This window comes from Canis lupus, chromosome 35 (genome assembly GCF_011100685.1).
Source record: "Canis lupus familiaris isolate Mischka breed German Shepherd chromosome 35, alternate assembly UU_Cfam_GSD_1.0, whole genome shotgun sequence".
NCBI lineage: Eukaryota > Metazoa > Chordata > Mammalia > Carnivora > Canidae > Canis > Canis lupus.
Window position 1 is genome coordinate 5857597 of NC_049256.1, and position 8539 is coordinate 5866135.

The 8539-nt window shown below is 41.6% G+C and overlaps 1 pseudogene; it reads right to left on the reverse strand.

Moving 5' to 3' along the window:
- Positions 1-348: 348 nt before the first annotated feature.
- On the reverse strand, positions 349-1001 carry LOC100688950 (annotated as a pseudogene).
- Positions 1002-8539: the final 7538 nt, after the last annotated feature.

Below are 8539 nucleotides of genomic sequence, written 5' to 3' on the forward strand. Positions count from 1 at the left end.
ATTTTATTTATATTTTATTTTATTTTCCTTGGGAAGTGAGGATTCATGAAGAACATCAAGGTCCAAGACTTTTTTTTTCCATGTATCTTAGAAATTTGTTTTATCCCCACAAAAAAAAAAAAAAAAAAAAAAAAAAAAAAAATCCCTGTCATTTAAAACTGGATCTTAAATCACATGGCTAACATTTTTAGCTAATCAACTCTTCAGTGCTGATCCTAGAAAAAAACCTTCAATGGACCTTTGAATAATGGAACAGGACGGTATTCAGCTATTGATACGAGGCGTGTAGGTAGGTAGTCACACATTTAATATTCATACCAAAGTTGTGAGGTTTGAAAGGAGTGAGGTCTACTGTCTTGCATTATCAGAGGTTGTTGTGTTTTCAGTGCTAGTGGATTGTACCTTATCTGCAAGGTTGTGTGCATGCTCAAGAAACAAATCTTTCAGGGGCACCTGGGTGGCTCAGTGGTTGAGCATCTGCCTTTGGCTCAGGGCGTAATCCCAAGGTCCTGAGATCGAGTCCCACATCGGGCTCCTTGCATGAAGCCTGCTTCTCCCTCTGCCTGTGTCTCTGTCTCTCTCTGTGTCTCTCATGAATAAATAAATAAAATCATTTTTAAAAAGGAAAAAAATCTTTCAGTACACTTAATTCCTTAGTCAGCAGTTTAATTTTTGCTTCCAACCATTCATTCTCTTCTTTGAGCTGATTCACTTTTTGCAATGCCCCCTGTGCCTTCTGCTTGCTTTTCAACTGGCTCTTTTTTCACAACCATATCGTTCCTCTCCCTACCTTGACGATACTCATCACTGTTGTGATCCATGGACAATCCAGAGTTTGCAATCCAAACTCTTTTTGCTTTGCTTGCTTGGAAGCGTGGATGTGCCTCCACCCCCAAGGCCAGCAGCACCCAGTTGGCAACCTGCTGTAAGCCGCTGGCAGGAGCCTGAGTATGAATAATACATATTCCCGTGGTACCGTCTCGCTGTGCTCTCTTGCTCATTGGGGCACTCTCTCTTGCTGACCCAGGACAGGTAGAAATGAAGGCAAGGTGAGCAAATGGTTTCCATGTTAAGTTGCTAAGAAATTTTATCCTGTACCTGCACCTCCAGCCTACCTGCCTGTAGGCAGCCTCCACTAGGAGTTGCCCCATGAGTCAGCGAAGAGGAGCTTCAGTTCCCCAATGGACTTCAGAATTAGTTTATCGAGTTCTTAAAAATGCCTGGGAATCATGGGTTTTAATTATTACTTACATTTTTTGTGTGTGATTTACATTCCCATTTCTCTAAGTCTTATTTCTCCAAGGTTGTACACTACCTAAGGACACTAGTCATCTTTTTTCTTTTTTTAAAGATTGTATTTATTTGAGAGAGAGCAAGCAGGGGTGAGGAGTGAGGGAGAAACAGGCTCCCCAATGGGGGGCTTGAACCCTGAGATCATGACCTGAACTGAAGGCAGACACTCAATCCACCAAGCCACTCAGGCGTCCCAATAACCATCTTTTATATTATGTCTTTGACATCTTCACCATACCTGCCTGCTCAATAAGTGTATATGCATATAGTAACCACTCCTTAGAAGTTTACATCACCAGAACTTTTAAAAAATATTTTTAAGCTAACCTATCACAAAGGGAAAGAATAGTGAATACCAGAGCATCTAATTTCAAAACGTATTTTCAACAAACTCAAGTGAAATGATTTTTAAGACTAAAATATTCACCAACAGTCAAATGATTCCATACAAAATAAATTAGTAGATCAAATTTGGAATTAATACCAAAAAACTGTCTAGTCTTTTCTTTTTGTACTCTGCTTTTATTATTATGTTCGATATTACTAAGTCTAAAGAACTCATTATTCAGATTTTTCATTGTTTTGTGTTTTGTGTATGTTTGTGATAAGATTTAGTAATATTGAATTCTGTTGTAAGAATATCTTCATGGGGTGCCTGGGTAGCTCAGTGGTTAGGTGTCTGCCTTTGGTTCAGGTCGTGATTCTGGGGTCCAGGGATCAGGGGTGAGACGCTCAACCAGGTGTCCCCAGGTGGACTAAATCTATGTGGCTGATGCACAGTCCTAACTTTTTAACTGTGACTACATCCATTTGCAGAAAAACTTATGGTATTAGAGTTGAAAGTACCCTCAGAGAGTCAATTCCTTCACTTAACTTACACTTAACTGAGGTCCAGAAAAGTAAAGTCAGATCACATAATTAGCCAAGCTGAGACTAGAATCAACTCTGGTTGCTCCCACCCAAGTGATATTTCCATTGCATTAGGCTGTAATATGGCAAATATCTTGGCCTTTTCTCAAAAGCAAATTAATTAAAAGTTACTTTTTTAGAAGCATGACTTCTTGTTTTGTGGCATGAGGGTAAGGGGAGCATTATGAAATCAAACAAAATAACATCAAAGATCCTAAAACTCTGAAAAGATTAGTTTTTGCTAAAAGATTAATTTGCTCTTTAAAAAGAGCAAGATCACTTTCAAAACAAAATGGCAGCCCTATAAAGCTATTGAAGATGATATATAATGGGCATAAAAAGTGAAAAGAGAGAGAAAGAGAGAAAACTTGGCACTGCACTCCAAAGGAGATGTGACTTTCAACAAACAATATAATGGCAAAATCCACAGGTAACAAAGAAGGTGGACACAATGAAAGGGAAGCAGCCAAGGCACATCGGGCAGGATTACAGGACAGAATGAAACATGTTTAGGATGATTCTGCATCTCACAGGATTTCACAATTTCAACTACTGAGATATATGTTGGGTTGAAGCATCATATGGCGAGGAGTTTCCTATCTTATGCAGAAGACAGCTTTACAACCTAGTGAGCAAATCATCCAACATGAGGAGAAATAACCCCAATCAAAGGCAATGCAGCCACATGGTCATTTAACCAGAGACCATGCATGCATCATCTTGAGTCAGCTAATAATATCTTACAAAAGATGAATGTTGGGTAGTTGTCTAAATTTAGTTGAGCAAGACAGAGGCATATAAGCCAGGCATTGCACCTCAAGTGATAGGAAAATGCTTGTGTTTGTTTTAAAAAGAAATACCGAGAAGAGCACAAAGTAGAGAAGTGCATCCTGCATGTAAGGATAAAGTTCTAGGACGTTCCAGAAACAATGGATACACTGACCATTTCCTAACACTTGTATAGTTGTCGATACTTGCTATCAGGGAAATACACATCAAAACCACAATGAGATACCACCTCACACCAGTGAAAATGGTGAAAATTAACAAGACAGAAAATGACAAATGTTAGAGAGGACGTGGAGAAAGGGGAACCGAACCCTCTTGCACTGTTGGTGGGAATGTGAACTGGTGCAGCCACTCTGGAAAACCGTGTGGAGGTTCCTCAAAGAGTTAAAAATAGACCTGCCCTACGACCCAGCAATTGCACTGCTGGGGATTTACCCCAAAGATACAGATGCAGTGAAAAGCCGAGACACCTGCACCCAAATGTTTATAGCAGCAACGTCCACAAACTGTGGAAGGAGCCTCGGTGTCCATCAACAGATGATGGATAAAGAAGCTGTGGTCTATGTATACAATGGGATATTCCTCAGCCATCAGAAAGGACGGATACCCACCATCTGCTTCGGTGGATGGACCTGGAGGGGATTATGATGAATGAAGTAAGTCAATTGGAGAAGGACAATCATCATATGGTTTCACTCATATGGGGACTATAAGAAAGAGTAAAAGGGATTATAGGGGAAAGGAGGGGAACTAAGTGGGAAAAATCAGAAAGGGAGACAGACCATGAGAGACTCCTAGCTCTGGGAAACTAACAAGCGGTAGTGGAAGGGGAGGTGGGCAGGGGGATGGGGTGACTGGGTGATGGGCACTGAGGGGGGCACTTGACGGGATGAGCACTGGGTGTTATACTATATGTTGGCAAATCAAATGCCAATAAAAATATATATTAAAAAATAGTTATCGATAAAATGAAGCTTAGAATATCTTGATTCCTTCTTTTTCAAGTTGAGGTAAAAAAAAAAAAAAAGTCTTTTCTCAAACTAGGGACAAAATAACAAATATAGAGGTTGTTCCCTGGATACCAGGCTTCTCTGGCATGTCTGAACCATTTAACTTGATACATTATAATGAATAGATTTTGAAAGAAACAAGGCTAAGTTAAAAAAAAAAGGAATAATTCTACCTCATGCCATATGCAAAATCAATTCCAGGGTGGATTGTAGATTTAAATGTGAAAGGTAAAAGAATAAAGCTCTAGAACATAATGTAGGAAACTGTCTTCACGATTCATGTGACAGACAAATATTTCTCAAACAGGACACACAGAAAGCACTGATCTTGAAGAAGAGACTGATAATCTGGGCTGCATCACCATTCAGAACTTCTGATCCAAGGGAGAGATTAAAGAGGCAAGCCACAGAGGGAGAGAAGATATTTGTGATACATGTATTCAACAAAAGACTTGTGTCCAGAATATATAAAGAATTCCTACAAATCAATAAGAAGACAGACAAGCCTACTTTTAAAAAAAGAAGTAAAAGTCCCGAACAGGTGCCTTATCAAAAAAGAACACACAAATGGCTAATAAGCACATGAAAAGGCACTCAACTTTAGTGTTCATCAGAAAAATGCAAATTGGGATCCCTGGGTGGCGCAGCGGTTTGGCGCCTGCCTTTGGCCCAGGGCGCGATCCTGGAGACCCGGGATCGAATCCCACATCAGGCTCCCGGTGCATGGAGCCTGCTTCTCCCTCTGCCTGTGTCTCTGCCTCTCTCTCTCTCTCTGTGACTATCATAAATAAATAAAAATTAAAAAAAAATAAATTCCAAGATCTTTAAAAAAAAAAAGAAAAGAAAAATGCAAATTAAAACTTCAGTGAGATTCTGTTACACACTCGGCAATATAGGTGACATCAAGAAGACAAAGTATGTCAACAGTTGGTACAAATGTAAAGTGATTTGAACACTGCTACACTGCTGGTGAGAATGTAAGCTGGTACAACCACTTTGGAAACTTCTCTGGCCTCATCTACTGAAGTTGAAAACATGCAAACTCTACGATTCAGCCGTTGTATCAGGGCACACATTACAAATGTGCACCGAAAGGCATGCACAAAAATGCTCATAGAAGCATTCATTGAGCTAATAATAATAAGTATTATTCATTGTAGCTCCAAACTGAAAACAAATCAAGTATCTACCAACAACAGGATGGATAAATTGTGCTATATTCATACAACAGAATACTACCCAGTGATGAGGAGAAGCAGGCTCTTGTTACCACAACATGGAGGAGTCTCTTAAACATGACTTGGGACAAAAGAAACCAAACGCAGAAGAGTACATACTAGATAATTCTACTCACATAAAGTTCAAAAATAGGCAAATTTAGTTCTATGGCGGTAGAAAGAAGATCATTTTGAAGGTGAGTAGTGACTGGGAGGGGCATGTGGAGGGCTTCTTTGGGTATTGATAATATTCTGTTTTCGGATCCTAATTTGGATTACATAGGAATGTTCTTTTTTGTGAAAATTCATTGAGCAGTGAGTTTAGGACTTGTGTACTTTTTTCTAGTAGTTAAACCTCAGTCAAAAACCTACCTAAAATTGGCTGCACAGCAATATATATATATATATATATATATATATATATATATATATATATATAAATTCCTTTTGTTTTAATCTAAATAAATATATAGGTAGATAGATAAAAAAATAAATAAATCAAATGTAGCCAAACACCATTCCTCCACACAATGCCATGATGAGAATCCCACCAGTATAACAATGTTTCATAGTTTCATTCAGTTCCCCTATCAGTATTTTTTTAAAGTTCAACTTAGTTTCTTATATGTATAAATCTGTCACCAAAAATAAATATTTTCTAATAAAAATTGATCTAAATTGAAATAAGAAAGTCTTACTCCATATACTAGAGCTAACAGAATAAGATGACACTCCGAGCTCTGTGATTGGGCCACGCGAACAGACCTACACCCTGGCAGCAAGCTCCTTACATCGGTGCCTGGAGGCCCCTGGGGGCCCGCAAAGGGACAGGTTTGCCTTCACAAAAGGCACAGAGACCACGCAGAGATGGTGCCCGTTGAAGCAGAGACCTTACCGGTCATTGTTTTCCTCCTACCCATGGTGAAGGGTTGACCTGATGCCAGGGGCTGACCTCAACTCTGGTCCCCAAGGACTATGTCCAGAATGTACTGAAGATCTGTGCGCTGATCTCACCAGCAGGATTGTTTAGAGCACTCATGGTTTGCAAGGAGCTTAAAGGGAAAGCATGCGTAGCTGTGCTAGTCAAACATCTCATGTGCTCATTCATCCACTCATTTATTTTTTTTTTATTTTTATTTTTATTTTTATTTTTTCATCCACTCATTTATTCATTCAACAAATATTTGTTGAGTGCCTGTATGTCCAAGGCACTCAGCTTGGCTTTCTACAATAGAAAGAAGCTCTAGACTCCATGGAGATCATCTTATTTTTTAGAGATTTGAAAGGTTTACCTTGTAGGGAGAACATATGATGGATATCCCCTGAGAGGACCTGGTGAGACATGGACAAAATGTAGATTTCTGTGTTTCCCACTGATGTTCTATTTCCCTTTCTAACCACCGCCTTGCGTCTGCATCCAAAAGCTTCATTCCCAGATGGGAAGTAAGCAAGAGGAGCAGAGAGCAGAGGAGGCTTAATTTCAGCCTTCATTTGGATTAGTGGGTCATCCTGTTACGTAGGGTAATGGACAACCTTGAGATTAGCTACATTTAAGTCACTTCTCCAACCAAGTTCTCTTCTGAGAGAGGAGCTGTGACTGTCACAATTAGGTGTTTGTTCAACATCTGTTCCCTTCACTCACCTGTCTTCCTTCCCAGCAGAATCCTGATTTTGTGTGAGATTTCTATCCTCACGTATGCATGTTTCAGGGGTGGCCCCAGGTATAACTTGGATGCTAGTTCAGAAGGGAGATCCTGAGAGGTCTAAGCCAATGGCGGCTTTCCCCAACCCCCTTTTCCCCAGGACAGTCAGTGGAGGGACCACTGGTTGGGCTGAGTTTGGGCTGGGCTTGTTAGGCTGGTTGGTCTGAGACCCCAGGGGATCTGTGATGGCTTGGCTGCTACAGCCCGTCTTGCACCAGCCTGGGGATGAAGCCAGCATTGGAGATGGCCGGGCAGAGAGAACCTGGTCGAAGGAGCCACTGAATTAACCAGTTCTGAGGACCTACTCTGAGCCCTTGTGATGGGAGAGACTATATTTCCATATTATTTAAGCCTACATGAGATGAGGTTTTAACACTAGTTATATAGAGTAAGGAATCCTGACTGACACAGAAACTCTATGATCAAGATTAGAAATCCCCTTGTAATTGTTGAATGAAATGGAATCGGGACAGAAATGAAACTGAGGTCACACGAAGTCTGCTTTGGGTCATTGGCCCATGAATTTATCTGTTGCGTTTAGGGTCAATGGAGGCACGGCAGGCACATGGGAACATAACACATCTGTGTAGAAAGGGGCCGCGCAACATATATGCTAAAGGACCTGGATTTGACGGGTCATTGTTTGAATTATTTCCAGCTCATGAATCTTTTTCTGCTCAAGGAGCAACTTTCTCAACTTGCTCTCCCTTCTTTAAAGCCTCTTTGAGAGGAAATTGCAATGAATCTCAACAGCCGTTAGAGCTTGGACACGGGCCACAGGGCATCTTGGGGAAACATTTAGCAATTTCCCCATCTGCAGCAAGAGGGATGGCTGCTAGGGATTCATCCTCAGCCTCATCCTGAACAAGCCGGGGGCGGGGGGTGGGCTGCAACTACTTCTAACAACCTCCTCAGGGGATCCTGACATGGGCGATCCAGGGACTCCCTTTGGGAAGTGCCCATCTAACTCACCCCAGACAGAGTCGGCTGTTTCTGCAGACGTACGTAGCTCAGGGTAAAGGAAAAGTGAAGCACTGAAATCAGGGCTCTGTGATTCTCAGCTGCCTGCCCCTGCCTAACTGAACCTAGTTCTTCAGATATAAAAGAGGACTAACGGTGGGTCCCTCCACTGACTGTCCTGAGGAAGAAATACTGCATCTCCACATTCACACCTGGCCTCACCGGTCTGTGTACTGTTGCATTGGTTCTGCAGGCTCCTCAAGACCAGGGCTCCAATCCCTCACCCACAGGCCACAGGCTGTGCCAGCATCTGATCTCTCAGGTGGGTCCAGGCCTTCTGTAATAAATCCATCCCGCTGAGCTTTCCCTTCCTGCACACCTTCTGTTTGGTGCACACCTGGTCCTCCTGGGCCAGCCTCTAATTAAAGCAGCCCTAGGTTTCTGAGCATGCTTCACAGGAGTGGTTCATAACAATTAAAATGAGGAAAAGAGACTCTTCTATTTAGGGACCAGGGCCCCAGCCTCCTCCCTCCTTCATAGGAAAGACGAAGAGAAGAAAGAAGGAGGAGAGGAAGGGAATTGGCAAAAATCAACCTCTAGCTGAGTCCCACGCGATTCTTCCTCCAACACACCTTTATTGAGCACGAACTATGCACCA